The sequence below is a fragment of the Triturus cristatus genome, chromosome 9 (assembly GCF_964204655.1).
Source record: "Triturus cristatus chromosome 9, aTriCri1.1, whole genome shotgun sequence".
In the NCBI taxonomy this organism is placed as follows: Eukaryota; Metazoa; Chordata; class Amphibia; order Caudata; family Salamandridae; genus Triturus; species Triturus cristatus.
Genome location: NC_140592.1, coordinates 228,353,077 through 228,380,663, shown reverse-complemented (window position 1 = coordinate 228,380,663; position 27,587 = coordinate 228,353,077). Strand labels below are relative to the sequence as shown.

Genomic DNA, 27,587 nt, shown 5'->3' with positions numbered 1-27,587 from the left:
CATTTAGTTTATCACTCTTGGCCTTCCAGTTTGACCAATGGATAGAACCCTAGATTACTTGAAGAATTTTAACAGTGAGATGTGGAGGAATGGTGCACTATTGGAATGCACGCTAATTCCAGGTTTATGCCTCTAAATGGAAAAAAGGAAGATCACCTTCCCCTATCTAGCCGACATCCAAATGTGGCACTTTTTACATGAAAACTTAAATTCACGTACTGCATGCTTGACAAATAAGGTAGGAAACCTAAGACTTTAACAGATAACTGTAATTTACTAAACCTTTTTTAATTGAATTGTTGTGTGAATTTAGAAAACTTTGGCAATGTTTGTTTGTACCCAGTTTTAAACTCTCGTCTCGTGATTTGCTACTACATGAAAACAATAAATGACTCTGAGAAATTTAACAAAGTTTTCTTTGAAATTAGTGTATTTTTTATTTACTATTTAACCTCTGCTTCTGTGCCTGGATTGGTCTCTGCAAGTAACTGAGTATTATTATCATTCATGGTTCGCCTGTTTGCTATTGTAGACTGGTATAGTGTGGTTCTCAGATGCCTCTCTCTACTCTAAGACATAAACAGTTATTACTCCAATCTCTACTATCCATCAGATAGTCTTTTGTTTACAATCTAGTATATAACTGTACTATATATTCACTTGAAGCTAATGAATGTAGCTTAATTTATAAATGTTTGAATACCAACTAAAGCAAAGCTATACAATACCACATTACAAGATAAAATGACAATCTTCCGAACAGAATAGCGTATACCATGATTTGCTGCAGTTAACACATGAGAAATTAACATGAACGAAACTGTATTAAAAAAAAGGAACTTTGAGTTAAAACTGAGAAAAGGAAGCACAAGTCATAAAATGCCTTTTATGCACCAAACATGAAATAAAAAAGACAAAAAACATGGGAAAGAACAAGACCTTGGGGTAAAAAAGCAGTGAACAAAGTAGAAAGATTAAAATCCCACAGGTCTGGTTGTACTCCAGCTCTACAAAACTCTTAATGACTGACCCTTAATCGTTTATATACCTAAATGTGCAATACATTTTTTCTTTTTAGTTGTAGTAAATACTACTATGGGTATTTGTACATTTATTCTTCATTATTGTAAAGATTGGCTTTTGGGCCATTCTTGGGGGAACACTCTGAAAAGCAATAAGTGATCGTCTCTGTTTCCTTACTCTCCTTTTTCTCATGCTACTTGTTTTTGCCCATCTTCAATACCAAACCCTTTCACTATTCCTGCAATCTTTTCAAACTCTTCTCAGTGACTAACATATTCCTTTCTTCCACTCCTGTCTTCTGTGTGGTGACATTGAAGCTTTCACTGAGGCTTCTGAGTGGAAGGTTCATGGCTGCTGCTCTGTTTTGAGCTGTTGCTCTTAATCTTCATATGCTCAGTGCTTTTTTTCCCTTCAGGTCCTTGACCTTTTATCCTGGCTTTGCTGTCTTGTTTTTCAATGTTTTTGGTACAGTAAGGACATTCTGTGCCTTTTGCCTCCTTTACTCCGTTTTATTTCAACACTGTTTTTTTAAACGTACGGGTTTGCTCGTGTTATGTAATCATTTTAACTCCAGTAAATCCTGGTATACCCTTTATTTTCTGTTTGGAGGTTTCAGTTGATCTGGTAAATCTCCATTCTTTACTTGTGTCTCATGTGACAGAGGTATATCTTTAAGTTCTCATAAGTCCTACTGTAAGTGGCATACGTATTGAAACCTTTACTAATTAAACTGCATTCATCAATTTTATTCACTGTGAATATTTTGGGAGTTATATACTATATTTTAAATCAAAAGATTACCTGAAGGATGTTAAGAGATTGGACTCGCAATCTGTTTAAATCTATTTGTATTCCTCACATAATTGTCAGGCATCTATGGGCCACCACATGACCATCTCTAAATATCAGACAGACTCATTAAAATTACTATGATACTCTGTTCATACTTGCTACCATCTCAAAGCCAAATGCAGAAACATTAATGTTTGGATATATCTTTTCAGTGGTCTTGGAAGGAGCAGTTCAATATTTTTTCATGTTTTATTGACTCCATTAAATATTTAGTGTAGGCGTGGTGCTAGAATGGATTTTTTGTAAAAAGATTTATTTTCATTTTTAAACCATAACAAGGGACCTTAATACAACATCTAGAGAATTGATTCTTTTCGCAGTGTTGCACTACTTTATATATAACTGACATGGGTGCACTGTAAGTGGAGTTAGGGGAGTTGAAGAGCCAGGTTTTTAGGGCTCGAAGGAAAGCAGGTTCAGATTCAGTCAGGCTGAGAGAGTGAGACAAGGCATTCCAGAGTTTTGCGGTCCTGACAGAGAAAGCTCTGCCTCCAGTCCTCGTCTTACGGAAGCGAGGAATGGTGAGGAGCTGCTTGTGGTTAGATCTCAGGGCCCGTCATGATGGTAATGTTGAAGTCTGGCTCCTAAGTAAGCCGGGCCTTGACCCCTGGTGGCTCTATGCGCCAGGGTGAGTGCCTCAAATTCTATGCGCCTGATAACGCTCCTGATTTATGGGACATGCTCGCTGATTTTGCTGAACATGTCATATGCAAGATAAATCCCACTCTTCCAAAGAAATAACCCACTTTATTGAATTCTAATTCTGGTGTCTTGCTTGCCCATGTCGATAATAACATGGTTTGCAAAAAAGGCAAGGGTTTTGTTTGCTTTCCTCTGATATCTCCTCTTCAGTTGTGCAGTGTCACAATTCAAATGACTATGCTTCAGGTTGGGGATTTACAGCAGCTCTGAAGCATCTATTGTTCTAATACATTCTTTTGATTGTGCTTGTGGTTTTGATCACAAATGAGTATATCACCCATGCCATCATGTGGGATTCCTTCTTTCTCATTTAGTTAACTTCTAAATGTTATCTCCAACTTACTCTTCATTGTGCAAAAAGAACATCTTTACCCTATAGAGCTTCTTGTGGTGGCAAAACCATCTTGATGCATGGTCCTGTTGATTAGGAGTATGTGGTTGATAGAAAGGTGAGGACAATCTTCACCTAGATTGGTACAATTCTGACTTCCTAGTATTATTGAAAAGTTACTAATACGCTTCTACAAATTATGCCAAATGTTCTGTATTCTGTTAGTGGGTGGGACAATTCAGCTACCTAGGTGGCAGCAACGGCTCATTAATAAGAGCGTCAGGGCTAAGGACCATCCTCTATTTCATGCCTCTCATTTCTTTTTTAAGTTTTACTATAGGCAGTGTGCCTATTGCCATCAATGTGACCCTCACTCTGAGGGCCAAGCAGAGTCACAACTTTTCTCACAGATACATGTGCTTGTGTGCATGTGCCCTTGTTGCTTCTTTTCTGGCTTGTCTAATGTCAGCTCAGAGCCTTTGCGTCCTGTGATACTATAGCGCCACACCCACCTGTGATGCACAGTACCCTCGCTGATTGAAAACAGCACGGGTGCTTTAAGCTTAAGCCCTGTTCTTTTCGAGGCTGTGGGTTAATCAACGAGGGTGTACCTTTCCCAACTTTTCACCGGGTGGTATGCTATCAGCAGTTGTTGCTGAAAGCACTTCACTCTGTGATAAGCTGGGAAAGCGTTGTGGCTCACATGGACACTGGGTTATCGTGAACAAGGGAACCCAAACTTATGCAAGGGACCATGGTTACAGGTATCAATCAAGGAACAGGTGGCCCCTTCGTACAATTTAAAGACTAAATAGCAGACTTAGAGGAACAATAAATTCTATGTCAGCGCATTTACAGAATTAAAAAAATGCAAGTATTCAGTTATATAACGCAAAAGAAAAACAAGGATAAGGGAGTGAGTGGGAAAAACAAGGACCAACTGAAAGGCTCAGACATTAATGTAGTGACCATAGATACAATGAACAATTTTGGCCACAATTGATTTGAGTACCAATACTATCAAATTGATAAAAGCAAAGCATTGCTGAAAGTTATGGTACTGTGTGTCGATGACGTTTCGATCCCACTTACAAATATGTGGATCATGATCATCCGGACTTAATTGGTGCCTGAGGCTAAAAATGCCTAGTGTAACCTGCGTAGGACCATCTCAGTTCCGGTGGCACAATAATATTGCGTGGCAGTTGCTTCATGGTAAGGTAAGGGCACGTGTCCCGGTAAGGAAGATTGAATACATCTATGCAGGGGGCCGTATGAATGCGGCTCTGCCTGATTTAGGGTGGGGACATTGGCTGCCAGTCCAGTGGCGTGTTCGGTTCCCCAAAGGAGGACGAGATAGTCTCCCGGTGGGGAGAGCAATGGAACGAACGTCCGTAACAATACTGGATCGTCTTCACATCTGCCGAGAATGCAGGCGAAGTGAGCACCTGGGAGGTCATTCCACGGTATGCCGTGGAGCACTTTGAAAGACTCTGACTCCTACTTGAGTTCTGAGTGCGACCACTCCGCGCCACCATGTTAGTTCGGTGAAAATCACCTGTTATTTCTATCCCTTTCAAGGTTTACAGATTTCTCCCCCTCAGCTGTACATTTTTTATTATTCTGAAAAGCAGTTCTCCAGAACCTTGTGCTCGACCCCTGATAACACCCATTTCAGAGCATAAACATTCCATTAAAAGAAAGGGGGCAAGTTCACCTTCCTCAAAGCTGAACTTCTTCATAAACTACATTAAAGCATAATCCGGTGGCATATTGCAAAACCACTCAGGTACTTGTCACCGGTGTGCCAACCCATGGGCCCTTGAGGTGTGGCAGGCAATACTCCCTATTGATGTTGATATTATTCTGCACAGCGGATGATTAGCTAAATAATGCCAATCATTAGCAAATCTACCCCTCCTGAGGCGGTTGTCCCAACGGAGTGTCTGGAAGTGCAGTGCTTCAATGCTGGATGTGTATTCTCTGTCTCGGTCTGATAAGCAGGCAAGTTGGAGGGATTGTGGTGGTATCCCCTTTCAAAATCTTAAAGTAGGGACACCCCAATCTCAGAACATCCGCTAAAAAGTGGCTTTCCCAACATATTGGCCTAAAACACTTGTCATTACAGAGAAGATCAAGTCACAATGAGGAGAAAGGGTGTGTTGGTCATTGATATTTCAGTGTATAAAATACAGCAATTAAGTGCACAACACCTAATATCTGGTGTTTTTGGGGTGTGCATAGTCACCATAACACACACTTTCTTGACCTGTTATTATATTTTTCGTGTGTGTGTGTGTGTGTGTGTTTGTTACCATTTTGTGATCAAACGGTTACAACACATTTAGAACCAATTAAGTAGTGGGTGGGTAATTCACATAAAACTAGTTGATTTGTTTAGCTGTATTATTTTTAATTTCTTTCTTTGTATGATTCACAAACGTGAGAGGTGTGATGTCTTGGCATATGCCTTTCTTCAGCTCCAACTTTGAGTGTGGTTTTGGGCAGGGCAGAAAACCATTTGCACCCTTACATTGAAAAAGAATGCCACATATTTTCTTCTCGTGGAAATTTTTTTTTTCATGTGAAGAATTATTTTCATGTACACAAACAAATGGGGTGTTTCGGACACTTCCTCGCCCTCCGGAGATTATTATGTTTAGAATGGCAATGGGTGCGAAAAATTCAACATTTTACCACACTATTTTCCAAAAAATTAAAAGGTTGAGGAACCGCCAAACCCACCTTTAATCAGAAATGCTCCATTTCCGCGATTGAAGGCGCAGGCAAACTCATGGTTGCCCTTACGCCCTACCAATTTTAAAGTTCACCAGCCATCCGAGCCAGGTGAAAAACTATAATTTTGTTGATGGTTCCATTTTAGTTTAATTGCAAAGCGTTCCTATACACTGAAAGTTTTGTTTGTTGCTGCATGAAGTAGCAAAGGTCCAACAAAAATTGTTTTTGCTTTTTATTTTGTGGGTACAAGTTTCCAGGTTCAAAATCATATAATCTATTCCCTTTTTTTTACTTAGTAATTAGTCAAACGTGTTAATATATGTTCTATTTATTTTTAAGAGAGAGCGACATTTGTCCACAACAAAATGTTCCACTCCTATTTACTGGACAAGGCTAGCCAACAGGCCTCAGCCCTCAGAGTGGCTGTATGTTAGTCTTGCCACTTCTAACTGTTGTGTAATTTGTTTAGAGGTTTTATCTCTTATGAGACATGAGTCTCCAACATCATCATCATCTGCCAACAGGACATAAATGTTTTTAGTAAAGCCAGAAGCTTGACTTCCTTATTTATTCTCGTTTTTGTGTCCCAGCAAATAACTGTTTTGGGGTATTAATGCGCCAGCGTGCCAGTTGTCCTTAATCTCTTCAGACCAATTTGAAAGTAGCAAGGAATTTCTGATAGCACTTTGCTAGGTTTGATTGTAAGTATATTTTAAATGTATTTTATCTGATTAAGATAGAGTTGGAATAGGCACTTGCTGTGGCCATACGCTGATCTCCTCAACTTAGCTGCAGTGTTGGGTTTTAAATCCTTTTACAACTCTGATTGTAACTGAGTAGGTCTTTTGTTTTTTTGTTTATGGAGTGTCTTCTGTTTCGTGCACATCAGATGGAGCAATCCCTTATACATGATTAACATATTTGACGGAGTGCAGTACCCTTTGTCTTAAATGTGATGCTTGAAATCCCCCTTCCATGTTAATTGAAACTCTTTTTGCACTTTTCGAGATAGAGCAGTGTTGATTCTTCTGTGTAGACAGTCCCTATGTGTTTACATTGGAAATGTACCCTTTTCCATTCCGAGGGGAATGAGTTTGCTAATGTGATTATGGGTACCTTTGTATATTTACTTTTAATACTGTTATAAACCATTAATATCAGAATGAAGAGTTATGGTAGCAGGGACAGATTATATTCATATCCACACGTAGTCCAGAGAGGTCTATATGGTATTACTTGGTTGGATTAAGCCAACGCTTCGTGAGGTTGTCAAAAGGAGTAGCAAAAGTTGTACACTTGTGTTCACCTCTTCGGGCAAACGTATAATAAGGGTACCAATCATTGCTACATTGTCTGTTATGTTCAGGCCTTTAGATATTGAAATCTGAGAAACTTAAACCTTTATTTCTGTACTGCCACCAGTTGAATGTTAAAGTATTGTTTATAAAAAATGAATAAAACTTGTTATGTAAGCAAATCTACAATGCTATGGTTTTGATAACTAGAAGCCTAATATCTCAGGATTTCATGTCAAGACCGGGGGCTAGCATTATGCATAACCTTTTATTGCCACTCCAAACTGCAGCTATTTAAAGCATATCTCAAGCACACTAAGAATTCAAGAATTAGAACTCCACTATAGTCTATATAAACCAGAGTGCAGAAGCCATCTTCCTCTATTATTTGCTGCTCCTATCAGTTAAGTATCTGCTAGCACTTTCTTATTGTATTGATGTCTTTGTGTTTAATAATTTATAATTTTAATTGTTATTAGTCAGTGTTTGTATTGTTGGCAGTGTAATTAGTTTTTTCCCAATTTATGGGTATTATTTTGTATCAGTTGGAATTATGCTTTACTATTTTTGACGCTGTTTTAGAGTTGTAGGGATTCTGCTGAGTCTTAAAACTATGCTTGGGATCATAGAACCTTAGTAGGCGGGGACTGAGTCATCCTACCATCTGAGTACCTATGAGCCAGGTACCGACTAGCTATAGTGTCTCACTTGCCCTTCTAGTCACTCACAGAGGAACAAGTGATTAGACACCCTGTTAGACTTGGCATCTTGTGCGTGGTTTCCCCAGACTTTTAGCCTCTACCTCCTGTATTTTTGATGCCGTGCTGGATTTTTCCATCAACAGTTAGAAATTTAGGGCAGTGTGAGGTGGTGTAGCCAGGCAGACTTCCAGGCCCCATTGAAAGGGTCACCGGATGCAATAGAACACAGGTTGTACACAGGTGAATTAAGCATAGCGTAAGGTTAGACAAAAAATCAGCATCCGGAGCGTCTAAAGGCACCTCTCCAAAAAGTTGCAGCATTTGCTCACGGTATAGTTGTAGCGATGCCTGTCCGGACAGGGCCACAAACGGAGTAGCCATTGCGGAATAGAAGAATCAGCACATTGATGCCACAAATTAAGACCAGCATCAGCGGAACCCACTGAATACGCTGGTAAAAATAGAATGTACAAAAGCTGGGATTCCTCCAAAAAATTGTCTGAAATGATGTCACAAGGCCCGAGCCCACAAGTTTTTAAAAAAAGCGTGCCAGGCCCATGGTATCAAACACATTAAATATTTGATGTATCAATTCTCCAAAATGTAGGGGAAGATTTGTGTTTAACAATGATTGTATTTTACTAGACATTCTCGCCACCTGCAATTCGAAGGTCTCACATCCTGAAGTGAGAGCCACTTCTTGTTAGTAGTATACAGAGTGACAGATGTGACTTCTAAGCAATTGGAACAGTGTCACCCCCATTAAATGTCACATAAGTGAAGTCGATTGCATAAGGCAAAATCTGGATGACCAATTTGGTACTATTTAACCTATTCTGCAAGCACTGCGTAGCAAGCAATTCCGTGCTGTAAAGCACTTAACACTGCGGTATGTTCAGGAAGCCATGAAGAAGCAGAAGAGGATGGGAATATCAAGGCATAAATTGGTTTCGATACTCTGAGCATAGACGGGAATGTAAGTTCTGCCATCTTTTGAAATCCTAGATGAGACTGCAGTTTTTTAAGGGTAGATGGAGGTTGCAATTGAGCATGTTTCTCCAAGAAATGGGGAGCTAACCAATGACCGTCATTAGTTATTTCATAGCCAAGGAAAAGAACATCCAGAAACACAATATGCGATTTAGCAAAATTGAATTTGTAGCCCAGAGCACCGATAGGGTAATGATCGGATCCACTCTAGCGAGATGGGGATTTAAATCATCATCAGTAAGACATATGTCATCGACATAAGAGAAAGCGTCAGGATCAATATAATGTAAAAGATGCACTATACATGGTGCAAAAACACCAGGGCTATTTTTATACCCCATGGGCAGTCTCGCGTATCGCCTCTGGGAGCCTAGGATGCTGAACACTGTCAAATCCTGGCTCTCAGTTCAGGTTATGACTGAAAAATCCATTAGAAATATCAAGTTTAGTTTTGAACTCTTTGCTCCCGATATTGTTAATTAAAGCTGTACTATAAGTATTCTGAACTGCAAAAGTACAAGAATGACTATTCAAATGTCTATATTCCAAAACTATTCGACAAGAACCATCAGGCTTCAAGATAGTAAAAAGAGGATTATTCATCACAGAGACAGGGTTCAATCACACCCTGATATTCTAATTGAGTTGGAATTTCTTTGACGGACGCTTTAGCGTCATGCCTAATCTGATATTGAGACTGCGGCTGGGGAGTAGAACATATGGGAACAACATGCGAAGAAGAGTCCTTATCCCAACCAGCCTGGTTGCGGTACCAAGCTGGGGCCTAAGCAAGAATCCACTCAAAAGCATAAGCATGCTAAGTCTCATTGGGGACGAATTGCGAAAAGAAAGGTATAACCATGTCCTCGCCTCGAGGACATGCAAGAACAAACAGGGGAAGCCAATCGACCTCCGCCAACAAAATGTCATAAGAAGACGTCAAGTTGCCCCAAAAACAGCATTTACGGTGCGACCAATGTCACCTTCAATATGAAGTTTTAATTGGTACAGTCTATCAGGAGTAGCTACGCGGATGTCCTTTGTTTCAACAGTTACAAAGGTGTCAGTTGCTTTTGCCTCCAGAAACTGGCGGAGTGTCTGGCGCACTACGGTAACTTCCACGCTGTCGAGGCGAGTCAATGCCCAACTACTGTCCAGGAGGAGGGTTCTCACTGTCTAGGACATACTTTGCTGTCAAACTGGCAACTGTCTGTCTTTTTCTGTAACAGGGCTCTATATGGAGGTGGTTCCTCTCTCTTAACGTTAGCTTCAAAAGAGCACTGCAGATCCCGCTTGAGTTACGAGGATTCTCCCTGTCTGCGATCTTACTGCCCTACTCGGTCATACTGTTGATCAGACGATTCCTGAAAGGAACAAGGATCAGGAATCTAAAACCTCTCAGGAGTTTTAATTTTAGAGCAATCACCCAAATCATATCTACGTTCAGAAGTGTCTGGTGGTGGTGACCCAACTTTAGACCAAGGCTTCTGTTGCTACTTAGATTTGTCCCATGTCTTTTTAGAAAAGACAAGACCACTCTCCTCAGGAGGGGGCTTACATTGAGACTGATTAAAAGGTCTAACTACCAAGTTATTAAGGACGCTGCTTCACCTTTAATATTAGAAAGAATCAATTCAGATGCAATTTGCGACCCCATTGGGAATGGCTTGCCCTCCCAGGTATGGTGGCCTGCTGGGCTCAGCAGCCCTCCATGTCTGGGACTGCTTTTCAATAAAGCAGGTTTTTTTTTTTAATGCAGCCCGTTTTCCTTAAAGGAAACTGGATGCATTTAAAAAAAAAAAATGAAACGTTTTCGTTTCATTTTTAAGGACAGATAGTGGTCCCTGGGACCACTGCCTGCCCTTGAAAAAATATTTTTAGTGGTCCTAGAGAGGGAATGGCTACTGCGCTTACAGCCCACATGGCGCCCCGTGTCCCTCAAGCTATCCGCTAGCCTCCTCCTTCAAGTGCCAGCAGAGGGGCTCACGGACGTTAACCCGCCTGAATTGTTAGGGGCTGGTGTGGCTCCGGCTGGCGTAGGCGATGAGAAGTGCACACGGGGCCGGGCCACACCTTAGAGGCCCGAGACCCAGCCTAGTCATCTGCCAGGCCCCGGAGGTGAGGGCATGCAGCAGGGCTCTCTAGCTGGGTCCGTAATCCATCAGCCCAGCGGTGGAAGACAGTTGGGCCCCATCATATCACAATTAGTCCTTCCCCCTCTTAAGGGGCCCTTTCACCACCTTGGGGCTAGACTGGAAAGCCCAGAGACCGTGCATGCTTCCCGGCCAGACTTCAGCGTATAGTTTCTTTGATGTGAAGACACATCTCATCCGGAGATGCAGCGGGCCCCCTCTATGCGTCGCCCTGGCCATGAAAACTCCTGAGACTCCAGTTGCTGCAGTTTGAACCCCTTGTTAGCAGCGGAGCCCCTGCAGCAGGAGAGCACCCTCGGAGGCCCCAGCTGCAAGACTGATGCCATCTCTGTTGCACGGAGGATATAAGGCCTAGAAGCAGGTCCTTGCAGGTACTGCGCTCCCACTGTGCTGTGAACGTGGGGCGACTGTGAGGGAGTTGCACGAGAGGATGTACAGCTGTGGCCACCCCGGCCTGACACTACTCCCTACCGTTTACTCGCAGCCTTTCCAGCGAGCGGACCCCTGTGCTCTTCGCTCCCGCTCGGGCACTGGGCCCTACATGTGTGGAGGTCATGGCTGCCCCCAAGGGCAGAAAGGACAGATCTGTGAAAGAGCTGTTGCTCAAGTCTACCCAACAGCTGGCACGGCAGACGAGTCCGGGTAGCGTGGACACAACTGAGGGGAATGAGGGCCCGGAGGCCGCGGTCAGTCGCTCCTTTTTGGAGTCCCTCTTTTCCTCCCTCTGAGACGATCTGGCCACCTTGAAGCACGACCTCCAGGCAGACCTGCGGGATGTACGCCACACTGTAAGAGCATGAAGCTGGAAGAGATGAACTGGAGAACCTCCAACAAGAAGTCCTCCGGCTGCAGGAGCAGAACCTGGACCTACAGGCCCATACTGAGGACTTAGAAAACAGGTCCCGTCGGAACAACATCCGCATCCGAGGTATGGTGCACGATGAAAGTGATGGCGATATCGAGGCCCTCATGGCAGGTCTTTTCCACTCTATCCTAGGGGAATCCCCAGAGTTTGCGGTCAAGCTGGATCGCACGCACAAGGTGGGCCCACACAGGGTGGCCCCTGCACCCCCAGCAGACATCTTGACCTGTGTCCACGATTACCAACTAATGGAGAGGATCCTCCGCGAGTCTCGACGGAATCCCAACTTCACGTATCAAGGTCAGACGCCCACTGTATTCCAGGACTTGGCTGCCTCCACAATGATTCAACGCAAGTCTGTTCGGCCGATCACGCTTCACCTCCGGGACTCTGGCATAAAATATTCCTGGGGGCACCCATTTAGGCTGATCTTCTCCTACAAGTAGCCTACAAACTCCTGGGCGTCGAGGAACCGGCACCGGACCAATCATGCCAGAACTTGCGGCCCCGCGGATGCCGAAGCGGCCACGGATGGACTACCATTAAACCTCCGAGCTCCACGGCACGCCCTGATCTGTACACTATGGCTAAGGAGCGGCAGGCAGTGCTGACATCCCTCATGGGAGCATCTTTGGAATGAGGTTGACCCCTGCCAGTTTCATGATTTTTTGAAGGTGCACCCTCGCCTCTAGCGGATGACATTGATAACTTTTCATTGGCCTTCTGGTGGGAGCGGGGAGCTACGGACCTCGAGTACCCTTTTCTCTTTTTCTAAGAGCAGGAAGCTCTGGACATGGACTTTGATTTTTCATACTTCTTATGTTTTTGTTTCTTATGGGGTTTTGTTACTTACAATGTTGGGGTCTCCTCCCCCCTCGCTTAATCTCTACTGCGCGCACGCAGTTTGACTACCCATGCATGCTATCAACGCCTCACTTGGACTACCTTGACTCTACGACGTCTACAGCTCACCTGGCCCATAGATCCCTGCAGAGCATGGTCCCCCACCCCCCTTTAATGCAGATGAGTGTTAAGATTCTTACACTAAACGTGAAAGGGCTCAACAATCCCATTAAACGTAGGGCTATCCTGTCCTATCTGGAGAACTCTGGGGCCCATATTTGCTTACTACAGGAGACCCATTTGAAGCCCATCGACACCCACAGAATGCGTTCCAAGGCTTTTCCACACCAGTACTACTCTTTCCCACCCACCAAAAGGGCCGGGGTAGCCATCCTAGTCGTGCGTATGTTTTCTGGGAGGGTAGGGACCAAGGTGATGGAGATTAAGGGGTGGCTCCTGGCACACTCGGTGATCATAGGAGGGCCACCCTCACACTGGCCACTGAATACGCTCCTAACTAGGGTCCGGAGGCTTTTTTACACAAAACAATAGGTGACTTGACCTCCACACCTGACCAACAAATTTTCCTTGGGGTTGACTTGAATATCGTGTTCAACGGTCAGCTTGAGTGCTCTTCACAGAGGCAGGGGTCAACTGGGGTTCTTTCTGAAACCCACCGCCGATGGTTGCACAATCTAGGTTTAGTGGATATGTGGCGACACCTCCACCCTCACATGCTTGACTATTCATTTTACTCTCTTCCCAGGGGGACTTACGCACGACTTGAATACTTCCTAATGTCCCGCTCTCTCCTCCCAATAGCGCACTCATCAGTCATTGAACCTCAAGCGCTTTCGGACCATGCGGCCCTGACCACCACCCTATTGTTTCCCCCCATCACCAGACCGCCATTTTCATGGAAACTTAGAGATACACTCCTACATCGCCCTGAAGTAGTCACACGCCTCACAAAAACGTTGGAACACTTTTTAGCTATAAACCACACGCATGACACTTCCATTTTCTCCCTTTGGGAAACGCTCAAGTTAGTAGCCCAGGGAGATCTCATAGCCACCTCCGCTGCAGACAATTAGGCCCGTAAAGAAAAGAGGGATGAGCTTACTGAACAAGTGCTAGAATTAGAAGGGATCCATAAAAAGATGGGAGCCCCTCGAATTTGGAGGAAATTAAAAGCGGCCAGGGCACAACTGGCCAGTCTTGACCTCGATAAGGCGGAATACGCTGCGCCTGAAGCATGCATTTTACACTGGGGGGGACAAATGTGGCACCTTACTGGCCCATAAATTGCACGCTCAGAGACCAGCAGCGACAGTCCCACTTATTCTGACTGCCGAGGTTGTCGAGCATACACGGGCGAGGACATAGCAAATATATTCCGAGATTTCTACTGGACTCTGTACTCCTCACAGCCTCTGCCCAACCAGAACCCTTCTTTGTACTGTCCGCACGTAATACTCACCAAGCTGATGGCAAACCAGGTAGGGACCCTGGATAGTCCCATTAGGCCTGAAGAAGTAATCTCGGCTATAGCCCAACTTAAACTTCTTAAATCCCCCGGACGGGTTCACCCCCCTTTTTTATAAACCTTTTTGGCCCCTTGTGGCCCCAATATTAACACGACTTTTTAATTCCATTGACTACACCGGGGAACTGCCACCTACCATGCTTCTGGCATTAGTGGCAGTGTTGCCCAAGTCTGGAAAAGACAATAGATATTGCGCCTCGTATAGGCTGATATCTCTCTTGAACATTGACTTCAAGATCTTTACAGGGATCCTCGCGACTAGACCAGGGCCCATGACGCCGGGCTTAATGGACCAGGCTGGCTGTGTTTCAGCCAGGCAGTACAGCGATAATACCAGACGGCTACTACATGTCTTAGGCAAGTCACACTGGCAGTCTGAGGAACGTGTCTTCCTATCAATATACGCCGGGAAGGCATTTGATAGGGTTCACTGGCCCTTCTTGGAGACGGTCCTGGAGAAGTTCGGGTTTGGCCGCCGCTTTCGCCATGGGTCTTCAGTGGCTACAGCCACCCATCGGCTACTGTCAGAGTGAATGGTTTTACCTCTGCACGCTTTAATATCACCAGGGGCACGCGGCAGGGCTGCCTGCTCTCTCCCTTACTGTTCGCTCTCTACATGGAGCCGCTAGCTCAGAGGATACAGGACAACCAGCTAATTCAGGGAATCCTCTTTGTAGGAGAGCGTCACACCGTTAGCCTTTACGCTGATGATGTGGTTGCAATGCTAGAGTCCCCTCACACCTCCGCCCCGGCATTCCAGGCCGAAATGGAGGAATTCACAGCGGCTTCTGGCTTTAAAGTCAATGTAGCTAAGTCCCAAGCGTTGAGTTTCTCACTGAAGCAGACCACTATCACAGCCCTGGCTCATGCATGCCCTATTCAATGGGACCAAAAAGTTATGCCCTACCTGGGCATCCTGCTGTCCCTATCTATAGGTGAGACAAAGTCCCTCAATTACTCTTGGCTATTGCGTTGGACAAGGCAGGAGCTCCAAAGGTGGCCACCATTAACCTATCATGGCTGGGTAGAATAGCGGCCCTCAAAATGAGCATACTCTCCAAAATCACATATCTCTTCCAAACCCTCCCAGTAGAGCCACCTCCGGGTGTCTTAAAGCAACTACAGTCTGAATTTGTCTAATTTGTGTGGGCGAATAAGAGACCGCGAATGAACAGGGATTTGAGCTACAGGCCTCATGAGGAAGGAGGGCTAGACATCCCTGATTTTGACCACTATTACAAAGCAACACCACTGCGGACTCTCTTAGAGTGAGCTTAACTGGAATCTGAGAGGTGCTGGCTCTTCATGGAGCGAGCGCTCGCAAAGAAGGCTCTCTGGAAGATCCCCTTCCTTCGCAAGGCTAGTAGACCTCCGGGACCATATGGTTCTCCTGTGGCCCGCGCCACACTGACAGCCTGGGACGTGACAGCCACCCGCAGTAGTGTGAGGACTTTCCCCTCACTCCCATTACAGAAAACCAGGATTTCCCATTACAGAAAACCAGGATTTCTCTCCGGGCCTTAAATGGGACGCGATCAGCCATTAGGATGCAGCAGGACACCGGTCTGTAGGGCATTTTTTCGATGCAGAGGACCCCCGTTCCTTTGAGGATTTTAAGATTGACTTCCTTATGCCTGAAGTAGCGCGCTACCATTACTTGCAAATACGACGCTGGGTCATGCAAACCCAAATTCGCCCGGGAGCAGAGAGGTCCCTTACCAAGTATGAGTGCTGGCTGCTTTCCAAACAATCCACAAAGTGATTAATCACAGATCTCTACCACATCTTGCTCCCCCCTGAACAGTCGGTCAAGTCAGTAGGCCAAAGACGATGGGAGGCGGAGCTAGGTCGGACTCTGAGCCCCCAAAGAATGGACGGATATTCATTATCGAGGCCGACATTCAACACCTAAAATAAATAGCATTGAAACGGCCACTAAGATCATGACATACTGGTACCTTACACCCACCCAACTTCACAAAAGCAACCCTGATCGCTTTCCCACTTGTTGGAGGGGGTGTGACTCTGAAGGCACACTCTTACACGTGTTATGGGAATGCCCTACGCTTGCTATTTACTGGACACAGGTGCTGGACGAGGTCGACAGCCACTTTGACACTATGCTCCTACGTTTCCCTGTGTATGTGGTCCTGGGGGTATCTGGCAGACTTACCGATCGCCTTAAGTCTTGCAAAGGCAGGAAAATAGGTATAGCTCTTGGGGCGGCATTACAAAATATATTATCACACTGGGGCACAGACAACATAACAAACATACAAGGATGGCTGCACCATTTGTGGTATGTTCTGGGCATGGAGCGTGTCACCTCCTCGCTTCAAGGGGATGGGGCATCCTTTGCTGATGTGTGGTGCCCCTTTGTCTCCCTGTTGTGCACTGAATTTCAGAGCTGTCCTGTCCTAGATATCTGCGACTGCTTCGCCTTCCCGAACTGGGTCAAAGCAAAAACTAGACATTACCCCTATGTGCTATTGAGTACTGAGTTGTTTTTCACCTTGCTGCTCAGGCGTCTGGAACGGAGGAGGAGACGGGAGGGAGAGGGAAGGGGGGATAGGGAGGGAGGTGGGGAAGTTCATATTTTCTGTTATGTTGATGCTCAGCGAAGCAAAACGACAGCTCTCAGCCTCCGACCTCTGCCACATGTCTCACTGCATCTTGTTTGTTGATAACTCAATAAAAAGATTTAAAACTAAAAAAATCATTTTTGGAGCCAGTCACAAAGGGTAAGGGATCCCCTAGGGACCCCTTTCCGTTTGCGAGTGGTTTACCACCTATCTGTGAAGGGTGGTAAACTGCAACTGTTGCGGTCGCAAAACAGTCATACATGGCATTTGGGGTCGCTATTAGGAACGGAACGCCACTTCCTAATAGCGAGTCGCAAAACACTATTTTGTGAGTCGCAAATGTTTGCGAGTCGCAAAATAGGATTTGCACATGGCCAAAAGGATTTAAATATCCGACGTACATCTGATCCTTCATCCCCAAAGGATCAGCCGCATGTTCGCTCTGTACTTGTTTGAGAACGCTTGAGAGAACGCTCATCAAGGGGGTGCCAAAACAAAGTGTTTACACTGAGGCAAACACTGTCCCCCAGGTGTTGCAGTCAGCCAGGGGGGGAATCAGACCACTAGGCAAGCGTATAGTAAGGATCCTATGTTTCTCAACAGGACCAGTGAGTGGGAAAACTGCATCAAGCTGATCAATTTTCTGTGCAATCCAAAACAGAAAGCCCTCACGATTCTGAGGACGTTTGCCCATCATCGAAATAATAACGGGACTAATAACAAGACTCCCACTGTGCGCAGCCTGCACAGGTGGCGGGGCCCCAGGCAGAGCTGCGAGAAAGGCATTGACAACAAATTGGATTAGGTGTCTATAAAGGAGAACCACCGGAGCATACAACAAACGTACTTCCACCAAATTGGCATAAAGATAATTAGGGTATTGAGTAAAACCCGCCAACACAGGCCAAGTGGTCCCGTCAGTACCTAGGCGGCCTATTTGAACTGTAGGAAGAGGATGGGGTAGGGTGCCATTAAACCAAATCTGATGCTCCCAGGCCGAAAGAGGAACTTCAACCACTGCATAAGGGCGATAATATGCCAGAACTGCGGCAGCAGTGTAAGCATTAAAAGAATTATCATTCACATCCAAAGCGGGAAACGTAACCCAGGAGTAAAACACTTCGAAACGGTATGCAGGATCCGCCTCAACTACAAAAACACGGGAGACACCGCATAGGGAGCCTCATGCTGCAACATATGTTGAGTAACTGCTGGGCAGCAATGAGTAGGAATCGCAACTGGTTGAGCCATTGAGCCAAAGAAATGGATTCAAACGATAGCACTAAAACGGGTCAAAACCTTGCTTGAAACAGGTCAAAACCAAGCTTGAAAAACCTCCAGCAATAGATGATCTCTACAAACTGAGGAGGCAAAGCCCTCCCACGACCGACGTCTCTGGGTAACGGTGCAAGGGTATTGTGTACAAGCACAAGCGCTACTCAGGGGTCCCGTGAAAAAGAACCAGACCAAATGTTGGCAGCGTCACAGAACTATGCTTGGGATCATAGAACCTTAGTAGGCAGGGACTGAGCCATCCTACCACCTGCGTACCCATAAGCCCGGGGCCGACTAGCTAAAGTGTCTCACTCACTGAGGAGCAAGTGATTAGACACCCCCGGAACACAACACTTCTGACCCTCTGGAATTGCGGTTGCAGGACACACCCTTTCGCTCTCACCCTCGTCCACAATAAAATCTGACTGAGACACGCGAAAAGTTTTAAAAATGTTTATTTTAATTATCGTGCTCTTGTATGCATGCCACAATGAGTAAGAAAATACCCAACACAAATACGGTCAGCATAGTAAGTAGTCCCTAATTCATAAAAGGAACTGTCATTATATAAGACAGGGGACCGTAACCCTCCACTTCTACAGAATTAAAGGGATTATATGTCAGAACATCTCTGGGTTTTGGCAGCAGGCGTTGTACCTTAGCATACACAGACAAAGTTTTACATCTCGGGTGCTGTCACGATCTCTTCCCAGAAAAGATCCCGCTCCAAGTGAGCTGTTACCAGTTTGTGCATACCTATTTGACAAAAGTACGTGTTCCCAAACAACAGCTGCATTTGTGTGTTTTGTCTAGGTGCTCGGGCCTGACCAGAACAGAATAACATTGTTGTTTGACCTTGTCCACCATGTTCAGACTAAATCCCAGTAAAGAACAGAACGCGAAAACAACAGAAGGTTCTGTTTGAAAGTACAGTTTGGCACAAAGCAAAATAAGTGCGTATATTAACGTGCGCAAAGCAGAAGGCAGTCAGCAATGGGCTCATGCTAACATGGGGAAACAGCAATGGGCTTGCATGGGACATATGACATATGTATGATATGATTTTTAAAAAAAGTAATTCTAATTCTCAAGTTTCGTTTTTAAAAGAAAGGCATCAGCAGCATATCTTTCAAAAATATTTACGTTTGTTTGTACCTCGCGCTGTATTCTTAGCAGCGTAGAGGCTAATGACCTTTCTCCGATCTGTGCTCGAGGGCGCATTGGAGACAGGTCCTCGCAGGCCTCCATAGTTCACTGACATTGTGCGTTGGGTACGAGGTACCGTCATTGAAATAGGTGCGGCCATTTTGTGCATCTGAGTTGCTAGGAGACTAGTTTCTCGGCAACACAGTAAATAGTAAGTCTTGCGGGCCTCTGTGTTAAAAAGAATAGAGAGTTTGCCACGCGGTGACGTCGTTGTCCTGCGTTTGGCCATTTTAAAATACAGGGTTGCCTAGAGACGAAATCCCAGCAATCCTGTCAGTTACGAGGAGGAGGCTTCAGTGCGATTTTATTTTTGTTCGACACGTTTTGAGAAATAATAGCGAGTGCAATAAAACAAAAGAGAGAGATATATAGGTTTTATTAAGATATTAGGGAAAAGGTAAAAAAAAAAAGATTTTAAGGAAGAGGTGTTAGAGAGTCTGTGTTTAATGGAGTAATGAGTGAATCTTTGGAAATGGATACCAATAGTGATTTGGTTAAGATATTGGTGCAGGAAGAGGTAAGATAATCCGTTAAGGAAATTTTAGGATCAGTTTTTAAAAGGAAAATGAAGGAGCAGATGTTTCTGATGAGGAATTTTGGTCGTTGGAGGAAGAGGAGAGTGAACAGGCTAGAAGCATGTCAGGTAAAAGGAAAATGAAGAGGAAGAACATTGAGAACGAAGAGGATAGGTTTGCGGCTTGGCAGAAAGGTGGTCTTGGCTCACAAAGAGGGTGCCCAGTGCTGCACTAAGGAGGGTGTCCTTAGCAACACACATGAGAATCAGTACGGTCCTGATGATGATAATTCATATAGCCATGATATTGAGAGTTTTGATGAGTTTGTTTTATATAATTTGGATTCTGATGTTTAGGATCTGGATTATGATACGGTGGAAAAGAACAGAAAAGAGAAAGGATTGGTTAAAGACCCTCAGGGTATTGATATTTTCAGTCCAGATTTAATTGGGCACCCGAGAAGTGCCGACTGGTGGCCGTTTGCTTATGTGGCGAAGTTATAAGACTGTTGATAAAAAAGCCTTTGGAGAAGGAAGCTAGGTCTGTGATGCAGGCAGAATGCTCCAACCCAGTATTAGAAAATAAAGCTTGTGCGATCCCAGTTCTAGATCTGGATCTGATTAGTTTTTTATTCAAAATGGCATTTAAAGAGCGCCAGGATCAGTTGCTGGATGTTATTTGCCCACTTGGTAGAATTATGGACATGGCTGACGAGGCCAAAACAAATTCAGTCTTTGTGGATACAGAGCATCTAAGAGGTTGGTCTCAAAGAGCGGTGCGTTTCCTTGGGAATGCAAACATGGCCATTATGGTGGAAAGATGAAAAGCAGTCCTCATGTGCATCAGTCCAAAATTGGTGTCATGTGCTAGGAAGGAGCCTAGCCAGGATCCGAAGGATATTTATTTGGTGATGGGCTAGTAAAAGGAGTGGGAAAATACGTTTCCATCTTCAGTAGCCTGGATAAGGCTCAAAGTTCCCTTAAGAAATTTTTGGGAGGACGTGTTTTTGACAGGGCCGCAGCAAGGGAACGTATCTTTGGCCAATTTAAACAAGGTCCCAGTATTAATAGTTTGGGCTGCATTCCTTTAGAGGGTTCCAGTCAGCCACTAGGTTTTATCCCCCTAGAGGAAGAATTGTCCGAGGACGCCAACCCAGAGGAAGGTCTTGTTTCGTCCAAGGGAATCAAGGTAGGTATGAGGATGTTTTCTGTTTTTCCCCATGACGGGGGTGGGGGGGGGGGGGGGGGGGGAATATGATTTTTCTCCCCAAAACTGGAGAAATCTAACAAAGGATCAATGGGTCCTACAGGCAGTTCAGGGATATTCATTAGAGTTCAGAGAATTGCCTGTTGTAGAGGTAGAGCCAAGAGAGTTGAATTTTCAAAAGGAACAACAAGAGTTGATGAGCATGGGAGTTCAAGGTATGTTGAGGAAAGGAGCAATAGAGGAAGCTGTTACAGAACGTGGGGGCTATGTGAGAACGTTATTTCTGCTAAAGAAGAAGGACAAAGGGGGGGGCGAAGCTTGCCTGGCTACAAGATGGCCGCTGCTTGAATGAGCTCTGTAAGTCATCTACACTATCCTTAAGGCATCCTGGTATTTCCGTGGATTACTCACTCGATGCCTGCCGCCACCTAAAGCGCTTGGTGGGCGCTTCCTGCTGGTGCCTTTATTGCTGCCGGCCGTGCTGTCGACGGACCGCATTGGGGTTCGGCTGTCGGAGGTCTAGCAGGTGAACGCAGCGTGGCCTGCAGCTGACGCGAGACCGCAGTGTTCCCCGCGGCGCCTGTAAGTCCTGGAGCCCGAGCCCGAGACCAGTGATCATCAGAACGCAGTGAGTGCACCTGACTTGGCTGGCTGGGACTGGCGGGGGCGGTGCTGCGCAGCCTGGTGTGGGCTGAAGACTGCGCAGACGGGCCTAGAGTGCGGAGCCTGGCACGTTTTTGCTGAGTCACCGCAGAGAGCTGCTTGTGAGGACTCGGCGAGCACGCCTGCACCCTGAGTTGGGGTGAAGAAGGAGCGACTGGGAGATTGATGCCCCAGGGACTGACGTGGACTGCAACTTGGAGTCCTGCACGACACCCAGATACTGGTGAGGGCTATCTCCTTCTTGCTATTGGGAGCGTGATGGCTCCGATAGACCGTGGAGTGGAGTAGGGCAATTTGCTGAGCCCTGTGTGCTGGGAGATCCGCACGTGGTGCCCCTCCCTCCCTACAGGCCCAGAATACTTGCGGTGCTGTCCTGACCGTTGGGAGGGCGGCTCTCCTTTGGACTACTGCACCCTTGCCTTACCCTGCCTCTTTACTCGCTGTGGGTCATCGCTGGTATCTGTGACAAGCCGCACTGAGGGTGGAGTACTGCCCTGTACCCTTCTGGCTGGAGGGGGGGGCTTATCATTGCGATCTGGGGGTGCTGGTGGTCATTGCTGAGCTTGCCAGGCTTTGGGAGACCATGGGCAAGGTGGACAAATCCCAGTCTAAGCTGCAATTTGAGCAGCGTAAATCGAGGCACAGGGAGGGAGGTGCAGGCATGACAGTTGTTGAGCAGAGGGACACTACTGAAGGGGATGTCTGCCAAATACTGACTGCAGCTCGTCCACCATCGATGGGAAAATCGACTCCCTAGCCTATCGAATAGACTGTATGTCTGAGCGCATTGACAAACATGCGGAGCCCCTAGACATGGCGGAGAGGCGTGTGTCCGAGGTAGAAGACGCCCAAATGGAGACAGACAACACGCAGAAGCAGATGGGAAAGCTACTCACGGCCCTGCAGGACAAGGCAGAGGATTTGGAGGTCAGGTCATGGCGCTGTAATATATTCTATTATGGGCCTTCCTGAAACTAAGGCTATGGGCAACATGGAGATTTTTGTTGAGCAGCCTTTGGTGACTCGCTATGTTTGTCGTTGAGCGCGCCCAGGGTTCCATGGGTCCTAGGCCTCCGCCTGGTGCTCCCCCTCGCCATGTGAGTGCTAAACTGCTCAATAACAGTGACAGAACCTCTGCACTGAAACAAGCAAGGGAATTACGTGACCTGCAGTTTGAGGGATCATCGCTCTTACTTTTCCCAGATTTTACCATGAAGGTGCAGGAGGCGAGACGGCAGTTTGCACCTTTGAAGCGTCGGTTGTGGGAGCACGGCTTTGAGTACGCTATGCTGCATCCGGCCAGACTCAGGGTCATTATGAACGGTAAATCAAAAATATATACAGACCCTAAGTCTCTCCAGAAGGCCCTCATAGAATACACCAAGCCTGATGCCCGCAAGCTCATCTGGGGAGCAGGCCGGGGCGACTGGAGGCGACCTGGAAGAGTAAAACTGAAATGTTTGTGCACTTGCCCTCTTATGTTCACTCCTACAGGTATGTTATACATGTTTTACTGACTGTGGTGCCTAGTTGATGGCTGTAGCAGCCTGGCGGCCGGGGTCCGCTGGGGGGCACCAGCAATGACTGTTTGATGTTGCTATCAGCAGCGATGGGACATATACTGTTACATTGCCCCCATCATCAGTCTCTGTTGGCTCACTTTTACCTTGTTGGGGGGCCTATATGATGGTATACAATGGACTAACTTGGGGGGAAATGTTGTCATTTTTAGGTCTCGCGCCTAGCGATGCAGTGCGAAGCACTGCTCGCGCAGCGAGAGTCCTTTTGTCCGGGGTTCCGAAACGGACCGTGGAATTGTACACGCTCGTGCGTGTGTTTTTACTTTGTGGCCTGCTATTGGCCTTTGCCTACGTATTTTTTTAAAGATAGCACACAATAGACCAAAGGCGGGCGCATTGCTCCGCCCATGGTCTATTGGTGTCTATTACGCGCATTCCTGCCATATGGTATCAATTATCGTGCCCAGACACAAGTGTGATAATTGAAACCATATGGCTCGCTTTCCCTGCCGCTTGCTTCTGCCTTCTTGTTTGACATGCAGGTATATTCTCACTTCGGAATCGAAAATCAAATTTGTGAATGCAGGACTTTTAACCAATCACGGCGACGGGGCTTGTGACTCTAACCAATCAGTGGGAGGTATGCTTCTAACCAGTGATGCAACAATCTTGTAGGCTAATTCAAAGGATAAACAGAGTTTCATGTGGGAAGAAAGTTGCCCAGGGGTGGAAGGTTGTGCATCTTCCTTGGAGCTTCGTGTAGCAGCGCCTCCTCTTCCTCGCCTGCTCTCCAGGGCTGGGAGGTCGGAAGGGGGCACGTCCCCTGGCCCGGGCCTCCATGGCTGCTGCTCTGAGCTCGGATCCCCGTCGTCTGGTGCCCCTGGTGCCGCTGGAGGGCGCGGACGGGGTACCCTGCGCCTTCCTGCAGAGCCTGCGGACGCTCTACGATATCATGGACGACGGACTGCGGGGCGCGGTGCTCATCACGGAGATAGTCCCGCTGGCAGGGGCGACACTCTGGATCTGCCCCGCGGGGTGCTGGAGTGCCTGCACCGTGCGGCGCCCCCCCAGCAGCCTGCTCACCTTCGAGTGTTTTGTGCATGGACTTCGAAGCTTACTCTCCAAGGCCGAACTGGGTCAAGTCCGTGCTTCTAACGCCGGGGCGGCGATGAGAATAAAGGGAGACCAGTCCTGCTGCGCGTTAAACAGGGCAGGGAGAAGCAGTGGGGGGTCATCCAGCAGCTGTCGGAGGATTCCAAGGGGGCCCTGAAGAAGCCCCCTCCCCTGGGGGTTCGCTACATGAACGGCAGCTCACACGCCATACACCGGGTAGTAGACAAGCCTCCGAGCCCGCAGGAGGTGGGACCCCTGCAGCATCTACTCCTCCCGGTCAAGGGCCCACCGTGGAACCAGAACGGAGCCACAGGTAATCAGAGGTCTTTGGTTGAACCTCAAGCGCAGTATTGCGTTCCACACCACGGCCCCCTCCACACACGATTCTTATATTTATAACCCCTGCAAGTGACAATGCACATTTCGACCCCCGCACACAAACTCTCACAGTTCTCCTGTTTCATTCTTGTTTTAGAAGGATGTTACGGTTTTACTATGTGTCTCGCATTTGCGAGAGTTTTAGCTATTGCCATTTGTAAATTGCAATGCTTTTTATTTATGTTTTAAAAACCAACACGTAAATAAGGCAGTGTCGTTTACAATGCCAACAGCTCAAACTCTCGCAAATGCGAGACCTATTGCATTGCAAATGCTTGTTGTTTTTACAGTGAGCGCACAGTACATATGATATTCAGGATTAAGGTGGCCTCCTGGGAGGGATGTGGAGGCACAAGACAGATGCAGGCTGCGCAGATCTGAGAGGGGTACTTTGCTATGGCGCAGGGTAGTGGTAACCGAGTCCATCTGCTAACCTGGAATGTTAGAGGGCCTCAACGATTTTAGGAAATTGCATAAGTTAGCCGCATACCTCACACAACACGAGATTGATATCGCTTTACTACAGGAGACCCATTTGCCCATAGGCAGTAATATGCTCACGCGCAAGCGATTTCACAGCCTCTTCTATGTAGCGGGGTTCACTACACATGCTAGGGGGGTACTCACCTGGGTCAACCCGAGATCAGGGATCCGGCTAGAGGCACTTGAGGCAGACCCAGGTTGTGGTTATGTGATCTCGAGGTGCTATTGGAGGGGAGTTGATTTGCATATAATCAACGTTTACTGACCTAACTAAGACAATCCACAGTTTTACCACGATCTACTTGAACCCATGCGTGTGAGGCTTCTCTGCTGCAGCTGTGGTGGGGGGGTGATTTAAATTGTGTGTTCGAGGCATATGAGCTGCAGATTACACACTTGTGCATAGATCGCCATCTGGTGTTGGGCCCGGATGTTTGCAGTTTGTTTTTCCTCTTGGAAAGTCTTTGGAAGTCACGAGGTCGGTGACTCCTCCTTTGGATCGAATTGAGCATGGGCTTCGGCTCCATCCTCGGATTGTTTTTTTCCGCCATCGGGCTCGGATGTGATCTTTGCGCTCCAGTTCCGAACAGCTTCCAGTTCAACGGTCGACGCGCAATCCTCAACTTTAAACCGCGGTATTGTTTCGATCGCGATCTCCCCCACTCGACGCGCCTTCTCATCGGCACGGACCTTCAGTTCCAGTCGTCGACGGCGGCCTTCGGGCCTCTCCAAGCTTCGGTCCTGGCTAATGGAAAGGACTCCATTTAAAAAGTGGCTTCGATGTGGGTCCAAATTCCCCCATACCGATCTCCACGAGGTATGCAATCTCTGCCTCTCCCCTGAACACGAGGCTCGAGACTGTCCGGCGTGCAAGTCCTTCCGGTCCAAAAAGACTTTTCGGGACCGAAGAGCCAGAAGAACTATGGCGCACTCCTCGACGACGATTCCGGACGACATCTTCGGAGAAGGCATCGACGCTCCAGAGCAGTACACCGAAGAGGGCCTCGTCAGCGCTTCCGAGGCCTACGACTCAGATGTGGAGGACATCACCCCGGCGCAGAGGGTCCCCCCCCCCACCCCTGCCGGCACCGAAAAAGGCTCCGTCACGCCTTCACCTCCCGGCCTAGGCAAGACCAAGGACACTGCTTCCAACACCCCACCTTCAGGCCCGGTGAAGAAGCCAAGCAAGCCTTCCGGTGGCTCTGGCTCAAGCCAGCCTACTCCCGGCACCGATAAACACGCTTTGGCGCCGAAAAAGAAGCCGATCGACACCGAGCTCCGCACCGAAGCACTCTGGGTCGAAACCCAGCTCTTCGGCACCGACAGCACCTTCTATGCCGACCAAAGCACACAAGGCCACCGGCACCGACACTTCGAGGCCAAAATCCATCTTGGCGCCGACCAAGCGTCCGGAGGTTCCCAAACCAGGTTCCAAACAAAGAACCGGCACGGAAAAGCCTAAAAAGCCAACGGCTTGATTCCTTCGGCGCCGACGGACAGACCAGCCTCACCGGACTTATTTACACCGGATCCCTTGCAGAAAACACTCACCAAGGATCCAAAAACTGGACATTTGACACTTTCTTCCAAAAAGAGACATTTGGAGAATCCTGCTCCACCTCCGCCTCCAAAAAGGAAGGACTCTGCTACCTCCCCGTTCAGAATACCTTCCCCACCTCCTCCACCTTCTCCTTCTCCACCCCCGCCTTCTCCACCCCAACCTCATCGTTCTCCCACCCCTGCTCCACAAGATGATGATCACGGGGACCCATATGATGACATAGGGGATGTCCCCCAGGACCTACCTGCAGGGGACCCAATCCTACAGGATCCCCAGACCCATGGGTCGACTACAATATACCTGATATCCCCAACGTCCCACAAGATGACCTTTACCCCTCCAGGCCATCTCCACCAGAGGACTCATTGGGGTTCCACCACCTACTACAAAGGGCGGCACACTATCACGGGGTAGACTTGCATACCAACCCCGTGGAGGAAGATTTCCTCCTCGACACGTTTGACACCACACATAGGTCTACCTCCATATTACCTATGCTTAAAGGAGTGGTAAAGCGTGCGCCAGAGGTTTTTAAGGACCCAGTTAGAGCCAGGGTCATTAACCAGCGCATCGAGAAAAAATACAAAGCTGCCCCTACAGATCCCTCCTACATCAGAGGGCCAGCGCCACTAGACTCTCTAGTTGTATCCACTGCACGTAAAAGGGCAAATTCCCAGGCGTCAGGCGAAGCACCACCACCTGACAAAGAGTCAAGCTACTGGATGCATCAGGGAAACGCACTGCGTCACAAGCAGCCAATATGTGGCGTATCGCCAATACAACAAGCCCTATTGGCCAGATATGACAGGGCACATTATGACGAGTTGTAGAGCATAATGCGCCACCTCCCTGAGAAATATAAAGTTAGGGCCAACAAACTAGTTCAAGAGGGTAAGACTATCACAAACACCTCTATACGCTGTGCCTTAGATGCAGCAGACACAGCTTCCAGGGCCATCAATACAAGCGTCGTCCTCCGTCGCCATGCTTGGCTGAGAATATCAGGGTTTAAACCGGAGGTACAAGCTTCCATCCTTAACCATCCCTT

At 47.0% G+C, this 27,587-nt stretch overlaps 1 protein-coding gene across 1 annotated transcript in view; it reads left to right on the top strand.

Moving 5' to 3' along the window:
• The window catches only part of TMF1 (TATA element modulatory factor 1), a 271,023-nt gene that overhangs the window by 42,973 nt on the left and 200,463 nt on the right, over window positions 1-27,587 (top strand). The gene's annotated exons all lie outside the window — the stretch shown is intronic.